This window comes from Euprymna scolopes, chromosome 20, assembly GCF_053919585.1.
Source record: "Euprymna scolopes isolate OS-2025 chromosome 20, ASM5391958v1, whole genome shotgun sequence".
NCBI lineage: Eukaryota > Metazoa > Mollusca > Cephalopoda > Sepiida > Sepiolidae > Euprymna > Euprymna scolopes.
Genome location: NC_136501.1, coordinates 32,573,108 through 32,585,114, shown reverse-complemented (window position 1 = coordinate 32,585,114; position 12,007 = coordinate 32,573,108). Strand labels below are relative to the sequence as shown.

At 31.1% G+C, this 12,007-nt stretch overlaps 1 protein-coding gene across 1 annotated transcript in view; it reads left to right on the top strand.

Annotated features, from left to right (window-relative positions):
* Positions 1-12,007, top strand: part of LOC145241387 (ras-related protein Rab-14) — a 161,635-nt gene that overhangs the window by 102,257 nt on the left and 47,371 nt on the right. The window contains exon 3 of the mRNA XM_080104306.1: positions 4,267-4,350. The gene's annotated coding sequence lies outside the window, so the exon portion shown is untranslated. The remainder of the gene's footprint in view (positions 1-4,266; positions 4,351-12,007) is intronic.

Below are 12,007 nucleotides of genomic sequence, written 5' to 3'. Positions count from 1 at the left end.
TAAAACAGCAGGACCAATGTTTTTGAAATTTCACACAAATGTATCTTGTGTCTGGGGGTGTTCTTAGATAGATTTTGTATCAGAATGCCTCAGATAACTATTAATAATCGCAAAAAATTGATTAAAGAAAGAACAGTTTGATTTTGATTAAAGTTAAAACCACAATTGTATTTGATAAGTTTTATCCCTGCACAAGTAGGACTCGGCCTATAAAATCAACAGTAGGTTCTTTTATAAGACAGGGGTGTGTTCGAAATTAATTTTTCTGTTTAGAGCACAATCAAACAGTGATACTTGATTTTTGCATTTTAAACTTAAATTCAAGCCATTATATAAAAATAATTTTATGAAAACAGTAAGTTCTCTACAGTGCAATATAGATTACAATGCATGCTTCCTCCTGATACACCATGATGAGTTCACAACTAAAGCAAGCAATCAATCAATCAATCGATTTGATTGAAAAATGGTCGATTGCAGATTTCAATGACAAAAATATTGGAGTGGCACATTCATTAATTTTCATTCAATCCTGGGCAACATCTGGACTTGCTGCTTGTTATTGTATACAATGTTTTTAAAGATTGAAATTAAAAACAGTTTGGAGTTAAAAATCAACATAAAAAAAAAAATCTTTTAATTCTTTTGTCATCTGGGATGATAAAAAAAAAAAAAACTTGTATAATAAAATATTTTTCTATGATTTATTTTAATTTAAAGCTGGTCACCTAAAAAAGAAAAGAAAAATACTATATAATTACACATTTCAAACATTTTTCTTCAGATTTTATGTGTTGTATTGAAGTAAATGTTTTTCATTAAAAATTATTTTAAAAAAAAACAAAAAACGAAATCTTTTATTACACAATTTTTTATCGAATTATCATTTAAAACTCATTATTTACCCACAACAATCTACTACACTTTAACATTAATTTTAATTTGCATAATTAAAATATAGGTATGATAATTTTCAGAAATATTGAAAATTTTAAAGGAAGAATGTATTTTATAATACCTGTGTTTATAATCCATTATTGACAACTAGCGTTGTCCAGGATACAGTAAGGTCATTTTAGATTTTGATTTTTTTTCATGAATTGCAACAACCGGAAGTGATTTTTGGGTTTCTCACTTTTATTTGGTTTTAACAAATTCACTTTTCTCTGATTCAAATAATTTAACTGAAGCTCCATAGCTGACTCAACAGAAAACATTTTTTTTCTAATATGCCTTTTATTATATTAAGAGCAAATGTCTGTATGTCCAGCTAAAACTTGAAAAATACACAATAACCATCAGGGTTTTTTTTTTTTTTTTTTTTTTTTTTCATCAGCATAATTGACAATTTTGTTAGCATAGATTTCGGCATTGTCTTACGTCTTTCATTAGACTAATATACCACATCAGCTTGACATAAAATGGCGCTACTAATAAAAATTCTTTTTTTTTTTTAATCCATATCATTTTTATGAAGTATTAACCTTCAAATCAGATGTGTTAAAATTATAGTCCAAATTATGACCTTACATGAAGCTACTGTTTCAAAATGATGAGAAAATCTGACTGGGAAGGAGCTCTTGTAGCAAAGCAATGCCTTAATAAGTGTTATTAGGACTCTATTATGTTAGAAACAGTGGTATGTTGTACAGACACAAATGATGCTGAATGCTAGCGTCTCTCAAATTTGACAAAAAGGTATTTTATTCATTGATTACCTTGAGAAACGATGTACTATCAATAGTGAATATATCACATTGTTAGTACGTTTGAATAAAGATATCAACAAAAAAGAGCCATAAATGGAGAAACAATGTCTTAATACGGCCTGCCATTAGTTTTATCACAACAAATTACATAAATTACACTCCAAATTGCTTCCACACCTGCCCCATACTTCAGATCTGACCACTCCCTCATCTGCCTCAATGATTACTAGTTACTTGCAGTCCTCAGAAGAATGCTCAAAGGAAAGATTTGTTTCCAATAATGAAGTGATATTGGAAACGAGGGCTTATGTTGAGGCCAAACACAACTTGTTTTAGAAAAAGGATATCGAATTATTAGAGAAACGGTCGGGTTAGGGAATAAAATCTAATTTTGCCTAAAAGTTGTTTCATTAGTTTGGTCGCGGACTTATTGAGTTGTGTGTTATTGATACCATTCCCGTTTAAAATCACGTGTTCAAATATGAGCACTCCTTTTGTGTTGAATAGATTTGTTTGAAGAAAGTCATAGACTTGTTGAACCCTTTGGTAAAAATTTGTCAACAGTGAAATAGAAGATATATAAGTGAACATGTCTGTGTGTGTGTACATTTCCCTATGCAATAACTCTGTCAATTTTAAGTCTACAGACTCGAAATTAGATATACCGGGTACTGAGATTTGGGAAAATCTTTGTGGTCCATTTTCGGCCAGAAATTTGGCTGTTCAATGATTTGACCTTTGAGAACTATACCAAACTCCTCCGCCAATTTTGGGTATAAACACTTGAAATTTTAGATATAGATATCTTGGACATGGATCTAACATAATAACTTGATTTGAGCCCAAAACAAATTTTAAGGGGTCATAATAGGGGTCAAAGTTTAAAAAAATTGACTTTTTTTCTCAACATACACCTCCAAACACCCGGGCAACGCCGGGCTGAAATGCTAGTTATATAATAAAAACAACTCCTATGTTACCCTTTTTATTCTTTTTTTTTTTTTTTTTTTTTTTTTTTACAAAGGCATCACCACATTATCAAGGCCCAGAGGCCACTCAAGGATAAGGGTTAAAGAGTGTACAGTAGAAATTGGTCAATATAGTAATCATTAGTAATGAAAATTTGGTAAATTTAATAACTTATATGGAACGGCTCATCAAGAACTTATTTACTTTAGACTTGAACACAACCATATTGTAGTCAGCCGGAAAGCAGGAAAACGGAAGACAATTCCACAGGCGTGCAGTTCTAAGAAAGAAGCTTTGTTCATGGAATCTACGTTTAGGTTTAGGCACAGATAAAGAGTGGGGGAAATTATTGATAGTGTTTACAGCTAGACGAGTGTTTCTTGTGAAAGTTTGGCGAGGGGGGACCATAGATTGAAGCTCAGTTGAACACTTTCCATGAAAATAACGATACATCAGAGACAAACTCGCAACATCTCTTCTGTGAGATAGAGGTTGCAAGGAGGAGAAAAGGACATCTCCTACGAGGCTACGAAGTCTATTTTGAACTCTATCAAGGCAGGACAAGTCCTTTCTAGCAGCTCCTGCCCAGATGTGGCAACAGTATTCCATCCTTGGACGTACCTGGCTCTTATATAGGTAGAGAATAGCATCAGCAGTGAGATATCTACTGGATCGATAGAAAGATCCCACCATTTTTCCAGCGGCCTTGGCAACAGATTTGATATACGTGTTCCATTTAAGATCAGGAGTAATGGTCAAGCCCAGAAGCTTGTCAAAACTTGAGGCCTCCTGAAGACGAGAGCCATTCATTTCAATTGATGACAAATGTGAATTAGAATGTTGATGATGTAAAGAAAAGCTAATAAAATAATGCATTTACAGTTAATGTTTACAATGCCTCCTCACAGGACAGTTAGAATCCAGAGTCGTTTTTTAACATGGAGAAAAGGAGCAACAATAAAAACTGTCTCAGTCATGAAGGATTGTTCCTCTGGCAGAGAACAAGAAATTGAAGTGCAGTATCTGAAGAACAGATACTACACTTTGAGTTATATATTTTTTATTTATTCTGAAAAGTTTACAACAAAACAGTAATAAATACAAAAATTAGGCACAAGTCTACTGATCTTGGCCCGAAGGCCAAGAACGTTTTCTCTTATGGTGTTAAGCGTTAATAATGCATTTAGAGTTCATGTTTAGTGTTAGTCTAAATATTGAGGAAATGATTTAGTTTACATACGTTAGTTTACTACTTTGCTAAATATAATATAGTATATATATTTCTATTCATTTTTTGTATGTTAAATTAAGGCTTTCTTTTGTTAAACTTCAGTATAAACTATATTATAGGTATTATACTTGTTTAGTGCAAAAAATATATATTAACAATTATCTTTTTTTAATTGTTCGAATTTATAAACTAATTTACTTTAAAATTTCTAGTTAGTAATTCAGCATTTCAGTCAGTCAGTACGAGTTTATTGTGTGAATATTTCATATTTGAACAATTCCTTTCCCCAAAATAAATGAACTGCTTGTGAATCCACTACGTTCCAATCAGTTATTATATTTTGTTTTTCTCTTTCAGACTCCAAACATAATTCTGTTGTAAGAATTGGAAACAGATTTTCTCACTACTCTCAGCCTGAAGCAATATATTGATCCTTTCAAGGTAAGACCTTCTTTTCCATTTTTCTTTAATTTTCTTAAGTCCATTCTCTTGTCATTTTTAATTTCTCCTTTTTTTTTAAATTTCTCTTTTTTTAAATTTCTCCTCTTTTTTTAAATTCTCCTCTTTTTTTTAATTTCTCCTCTTTTTTTTAATTTCTCCTCTTTTTTTTTAATTTCTCCTCTTTTTTTTTAATTTCTCCTCTTTTTTTTTTTAATTTCTCCTCTTTTTTTTTTTAATTTCTCCTTTTTTTATTTCTCCTTTTTTTATTTCTTCTTTTTCAATATTGTCTGTTCTTTGACTTCCGGTTTTAGCAGCTGTCCATTTATTATTTTGCATTTTACATCTGAAGACAATGAAAGTTTTAAAATTAATATAATTGAAAAATTGCAACCTAGAAATGAAATAGGAAAACATCTTGTTTGTTTTCAGCTGATTGGTGTAATGGATATCGTCATAGACTATGGAATCAGTTATACTGATCTTATTGTCATCAAATAATTCTGGAAAACTTTTTGTGGTGTTCAAATCAAGGTTCCAAAGCTCAAGCTCTTTATTTGAAAATTTTCCAACATTCAGATTGTCTGTTGATTCTTCTGAAATTAAAATATCAATTTCTCACTTCTAGCATTCTTATGAGTCTGGTTCCTTCCAAAATCTCTGACTTTGCAACTCTCGTTCAAATCCTTATTGGATCTGTTATGTTCATTCATTTATACTTTTTGTGATTTATCAGAAATTTTGTATTTGTGAAATTACGAATACCTTACACATTTTGCATCTCGACCACCTCTTGCATCAACTCGATAAGTTTAATTATGCAAGGTACTTGAGTGGTAGACTGATGGAGATGCAGAGTGCATAAATAGCAATATATCTGCCTTGCTACCTGGCTGATAAAAATCCTTTTTGGGTTGGACTACATAGATAGCAGATGTGTGATGTTGCCTGCTGTAGTTAGGGAAACTCACAATATCATAGATACCAGAACTGAATGATGATGAAGAACATATTTTTCTTTCCACCTAAAAATTCAAAATGCTTATAAATACAATTTTTGTGCAAAATGTTTTTGATGGATTGTCAGCCATTTGTTAACTCTAGATGAGAGATCACATAAGACTATTCAGTTGTGTTAGAAATATATACGGCACAATCACGTTGACACACCGGTTCTCGCCAGATCACTGAAGTTAGGCAACATTGAGCCTGGCCAGTACCAGATGGGTGACCATTTGGGAAGGCGAGACACTGCGAGGTAAAAATACAAGGTTGAGAAACTGATGCAGTCTATCCTTCTCTCGAGGGTAGATGAGCCTCTCTTAAGCCATAGTAGGCAACCCATCTAGTGATAGCTTCACAATAAAAACATACCCTTTATAGGCCTAGCAAAGCATAAAGTACTCAGCCACAGACAAGATTTGAAATACACTACAAATTTGTGTAGTGAGTTCGATCTCGGCTGCGGCTGCATGTCACGTTACGTTTAGAAATGGGGATTTTATAATTTACTAGCATTTCAGCCTAGCGTTGCCCGGGTGTTTGGAGGTGTATGTTGAGAAAAAAAAAAGTCAATTTTTTTAAACTTTGACCCCTATTATGATCCCTTAAAATTTGTTTTGGGCTCAAATCAAGTTAAGTTAGATCCATGTCCAAGGAACCTATATCTAAAATTTCAAGTGTTTATACCCAAAATTGTCGGAGGAGTTTGGTAAAGTTCTCAAAGGTCAAATCATTGAACTTTGACCCCCCCCCCTTAGCAGCCAAATTTCTGGCCGAAAATGGACCACAAAAATTTTCCCAAATCTCAGTACCCGGTATATCAAATTTCGAGTCTGTAGACTGAAAATTGACAGTTATTGCGTAGGGAAATGTACACACACACACAGACACACACACAGACATGTTCACTTTTTATAGATTTATAGTAAATAATAAAGCAATATGTAATTATCAAATTTGTATTATATAGATTATTCAAACTACTGTTCTCATTTTGATTGTTCTCGCAATGTTTCGGCTCATGTAACTTCTGACCTTCTTCAGGTGTAGCATGTCAAACTCAAATCTTTGTCGGGCTCTCGTTACCCTTTTGCCTCCCAATTTTTCGTCTGCTAAAATTTTAATCACGTGATTATGGTGTAGCAACAAAGAAATAAACCATTCATTCAAGTGCTGCTTGTTATGGATTTAGCTGAATACGATATTAACAAGGCCGATAGCCATTAGTCACATGCTCTCGTGTAATAAATGAATGCGTGAATGTAGGATTGACATGAAATTTTTAAAGATAAACTAAAATGACCGAAAAATGGGCTGAAATGACTTAAATAAAAAGTAAATGACTTAGAATGACTTTAATGAACTTAAGGATGAATTGAACGACCTTAAGAATGACTTGAATGCTTAAAAAATAACTGGAATCCTTCAAAAACAACTTGAATGATTTGGAGAATGACTTGAATTGTTTTGACTGACTTGTTGTAAAGTGGGTGATCATTTTACATTAAATTAATACAGAAAAGTGATCCCCCACTTTATATCAAAGTTACAAACATAAGTACAGCATGTAGTAAGAAAAGATACTACACTTTGATCTTAACCAAAATGGCCAAGCATAAAAGTGTTACAGACAGACAAACAGACCGACCGACCGATGGACCGACTTATAGAGTCGCTTGCACGTGACTAAAACTCACTCTATGGGTACTTATGCACTTATGTTACCAGACTGGCAGGCGTTTTGTTACTATTCTGTATTTTCACCTAACAATTTAATAAAAGAAAAAAGATATTGTAAAACTTGAATGAATATATATATATATATATATATATATATATTTTATATATATATATATATATATAATTGTTTTATAAGATAGACGAATATTGGCTGAAGAGAGCTTGATAAGGATACCTTAAACGGGCCTTATTATCGGGCTTGAAACCGACGGTACCAATGACCTGTCTCAACTAACAACTTTCTGTACACAAAATATATATATATATATATATATATATATATTTGGAGGGGGTGGGGGGTAACTTAGCAAGATAAAGGACCGTTTGAATAAATTCACAATTATTTAAATTTGTAATTATATAAAAAAGAAATTTTTTTTTCAGTTGTGTGCACTTATGTTACCGAACTGGCAGGTGTTTTGTAACTAATCTGTACTTGCACCTAACAATTTAATGAACAAAAAGATATTGTAACACTGGAAATTAACTTGAAAATGCTATTTAAAAAAATAGCACGGTAACATAAGTGCATAGGCACCACTTTATTTTACATATTTTTTTCCAAAGGACCGTTTGAATAAATTCACAATGATTTAAATTTAAAATGTTTAATTATTTCTAAAATAAATAAGTACTACAAAATAATGAGCCATGTAGGTAGCAAAGTAAATTTTATTATTAACTAGCAGGGGTACCTGGCGTTATCCAGGTGTGGAAAAGTTTTATGGTAAGAATATTGAGCAACGGAGCCCTAAAAAATGTTTCAAACGAAAAAAAATTAACCAACCCCTATAAAAAAAATTAAAATAGCAGCTAGAACCCGTGCAAGCGCAAATGAATAAATAGTAAGCAGGCAGACAGGCGTGAACCTATAACGCTAAACTTAGGAGTAAAAGGAAGTGAAAAAAAAAAGCAAACGGTTTAGTCACTGCACCCACCGTTGTTGGCGGTGTTCATAATAAAGCTAGTCATTGAAAAAAAGTGAAGGTGAAAAAATGAATGTTTTGGGCCAATTTTTCGATATTTGTCGTCAGAAAGACTGAGCTTTCACTCGATACTAATTTTGTCAGTGTTGGTCGCGTGTGTGTAGAAAGTCATACAAACATACATACTAACGGACAGATGAGATTTATATATTAGATGGTAACATTTATTGGCGCTTGTACATTAGGACAAGATTTTGTAGTCGATAAATGGAGTTTTCAGATAAAAACAATAGTTTCAACTGTTTTTTTTTTTTTCTCAATTCTAATAAGTTACAATGGTAGCTTCCAAATTTATGCAGTTAAAATTACATAAATATTACTGATTTATTTAGCAAAACAACTTTAATCGTGTTAGCAGGTGAAAAATTGCCGTCATCTTTTTAAAATCAAATCGGAAAATTAATCCCTTTTAAACTCTTTTGTGTTTACCATTGTTGTCTTCAAATTCTGTTCTGGACTTGCGGCAGTTATTCCTCCGAATCTTTCTTTCAGACACCTACACTACCTTCCAGCAGTCAAACTTCAGAAAGCGTGCGTTGGGCAGACAGATAAACTTAAATTAACACAACGAAAACAACTATTATGTTGAAAACGCTTTATTAATTAGGTAAAAAAAAATCTGAAACAAAAATAAAACAAAAGGAGGAGTTAAATGGAGAAAAAATAATTAAACAAAAGGAAATAATACATGAAAATTAATGATATATTTTAGATAGGACTTCCAAATTAATAAATTCTGGGATATCTTTTATCCTTTTCAATCAACTGTTAGGTGAAAGTCCGGAACAGTTAGAAAATGTCTTTCTCTTTCATTAAATTGTTAGGTGAAAGTACGGAGCAGTTATGTCTCTTTTTCCTACGAAGGTTGTTATTTTAGTACGGCGCATAAACTGCACAAGCGCCAACAAAATAAAAATAGAAATAAGTCTGAGAAAATATAAGTTCTGTGTGAGCGAAGGAGAGAATAATTTAGCATTTCTCAAAATTGAATATAGGATTTAAACACTGGATTAATTAAACATAAATAAGGTTTCAAGTTTTTCCTAGAAGGAATAGGAAGGTAAAGTCAATAAAAAGCACAAGGTGAGGAATAATGGGATGTTTTAAACGTACCTCATGGCTGAGAACGGAGGATAGCCCAGTTGGGGAGTCAAGGAAGGCCGTGCGTATAGTTTCAAATTCCGCAGTAGAAATAGGTAGAAACGTAGAATCGAACATGAGACTAGGATGAGATCGCGTGAGGTGAGAACCCAAAGTTCTCGAAGGATAGCAATAAAAAGTTTTTTTTTATTTGGAAAACGGCTAAGTTTTTCTTTACAGAAAGAGCAGGAAGGGAAGAAAATAAGAAAGGAAAATTTATAAAAAAAAAAAAAACTCGTACAGAGATTAATGAAAAAGTGGCTCGCGGAACCGGTGCTCTTAAAGCATATGTTCCTTCGTTAAAAAGAGCTCGGTCTGAAGACAGAACAAATTCTATTTTTTATTTTCTTTAATTAATTTTCTACTTCATCGATTTTCGTAATTTTTTTTTTTTTTTTTTATATATATATAATCATCTTAAAAATACGAGGAAATACCATTGTTTTCTTATGAAATTCAGTATTACAATTTCCAAAATCTCGTTCCAATAATGTAGAAGCGCTCTTTTTTTTTTTTTTTTTTTTTTTTTTTTTCGTTTATTGACTTCTCTGCAATATATCCCAAGGAGTTTATAAGTAAATAAATTTATGCGGTTTTAATAACAGAAAATTCAAGTTTTACAATATCTTTTTGTTTATTAAATTGTTAGGTGAAAGTACAGATTAGTTAGAAAACACCCACCAGTCCGGTAACATAAGCGCACGCAACTGAAAATAAAACCATTTTTTTTTTTTTCATAATTACAAATTTAAATCATTGTGAATTTATTCAAACGATCTTTTATCTCACTAAGTTAGTCCCCTCTCCAAATATATATATGTATATAAAATGATATATATAAATTCAAGTTTTACGATCTATTTTGTTTGTTAAATTGTTAGGTGAAAGTACAGAATAGTTACAAAATACTCGCCAGCCCAGTAACATAAGTGCATAAGTACCAATAAAGTGATTTTAATATCGTATTCAGCTAAATCCAGAACAAGCGGCAATTGAATGAATGGTTTATTTTATTGTCATTACACCGGAATCACGTGATTATCATTTTAGCAGACAAAAGGGTAACGAGAACCCTTTGTCGTACTCGGGAATCTACACAGAATTTTTAACAGAATCCTTTATTTAATCAGTGGGTATAGCATGTTCTTGTTCCATCAGCTATGACTGAATAGAAGTCTTCAGTAATTCACAATTGTATCTTAGTATTACATGCACTGAGGATTGAACCATCAACCTCTTGAAAAGCGTTGCTGAAAACTGAAGTAACTTAGTACTTTATCCATTACGCCACAGGTGAGAATTAGCTAAAAAAAAATTTCAAGCCAATTTAAATGACTTCCTATTTGGCAGTTTAAATGCTTTCAAATTTTGAAGAGTCACATGTTTTCCAACTAAGATTAAAATGACTTAATGAAGCCGAAATGCATTGTGGTAAATTTTATTTTTTTAAAATAGAATTTAATAAAATCCTTTATATTTTTTATTTCGTTTTTCGATTACAATAAATATTTGAATAATAAGTACAAATAATGCCATATGTAATCAGCAAAAGTTACGTTGATGTAAAACACACACATCCTGTTTAATTAATATAAAGAATACTATGTCTTGGCCATCTTTAACATTGGAGATATTGACAAAGTAAAAATAAATTTCAAATCACTTTTTTTTTTACATTTGCTTTCAGTTATGCTTAAGCATCGCCTTGTTTGATCCTATTAAAAATGACTAAATGAATAAATCTAGTTTTTTTTTGTTGTTGTTTTATGTTTTTGTTGTTTTTTGTTTGTGTTTTTGTTGGGTTTTTTTTTGTTTTGTGTTTTTTTTTTGTTGTGTTTTTTTGTTTGTTTTTTTTTGTTTTTTTTTGTTTTTTTTTTTGTTTTTTTTGTTTTTTTTTGTTTTGTTTTTGTTTTTTGTTGTTTTTGTTTTTTGTTGTTTTTGTTTTTTGTTTTTTGTTGTTTTTTGTTGTTTTTTGTTGTTTTTTGTTGTTTTTTTTTTGTTTTTTTTTTCAGTTACCACACCTATATATTACAATCAAAACTGGTTACTCTTATCTAAATCAATATTTAATAATTTGAAATACTATATATAAAGTACAGATGAAATACCCAATCACAGCTATTTGAATGCCTTATTTGCATAAGCATTTTAAGTTTATATAAATTCATATTGGTGTTATTCCTTTGTCATTTTATTATCCTATTTTTTTATAGATAACTTGCAAAAATCTTTTAAAATGCCATTTATTTTAAAGGGAGATAATTTAAATGGAACTAACATCTCTTAGCTATATATATTAGTCCTCATGAGCAGGACACAAAATGTTTTAAATAATAATAATAGAATAGCATAACAAAGATTTTCGCTGGTGAGGACTGCTATTGACCGTAACCAGTTATATATTCCTTTTGAAATTTTCATATCTATTTTTATCGTTATGTACTGAATATTTGTTAATGAAACCTATATGAAATATGTTCCTTATTAAATTTTAAGGATTTTCTATTCTGAAAGAAGTTTTAAAAAATTTAATCTAAAAAAGTTATTTTAAAGTTTTTGTTAAAAAACAAATCGGATTTTCTCATTATTCAGACCTGTATTACAAAGAGGGGGTTGCAAAAAATGAGTTGTGGTGTGAGAAGAAATACAAACTGAAACAGAATATTCAGATCTGTAATAATACAAAGAGGGGTTTGCAAAAATGAGTTGTGGTGTGAGGAGAAATATAAACTGAAATAGAGAGAAGGGGAGTTTTAAAATATAATCTTAAAAAGATAAGATACAAGTTAGAA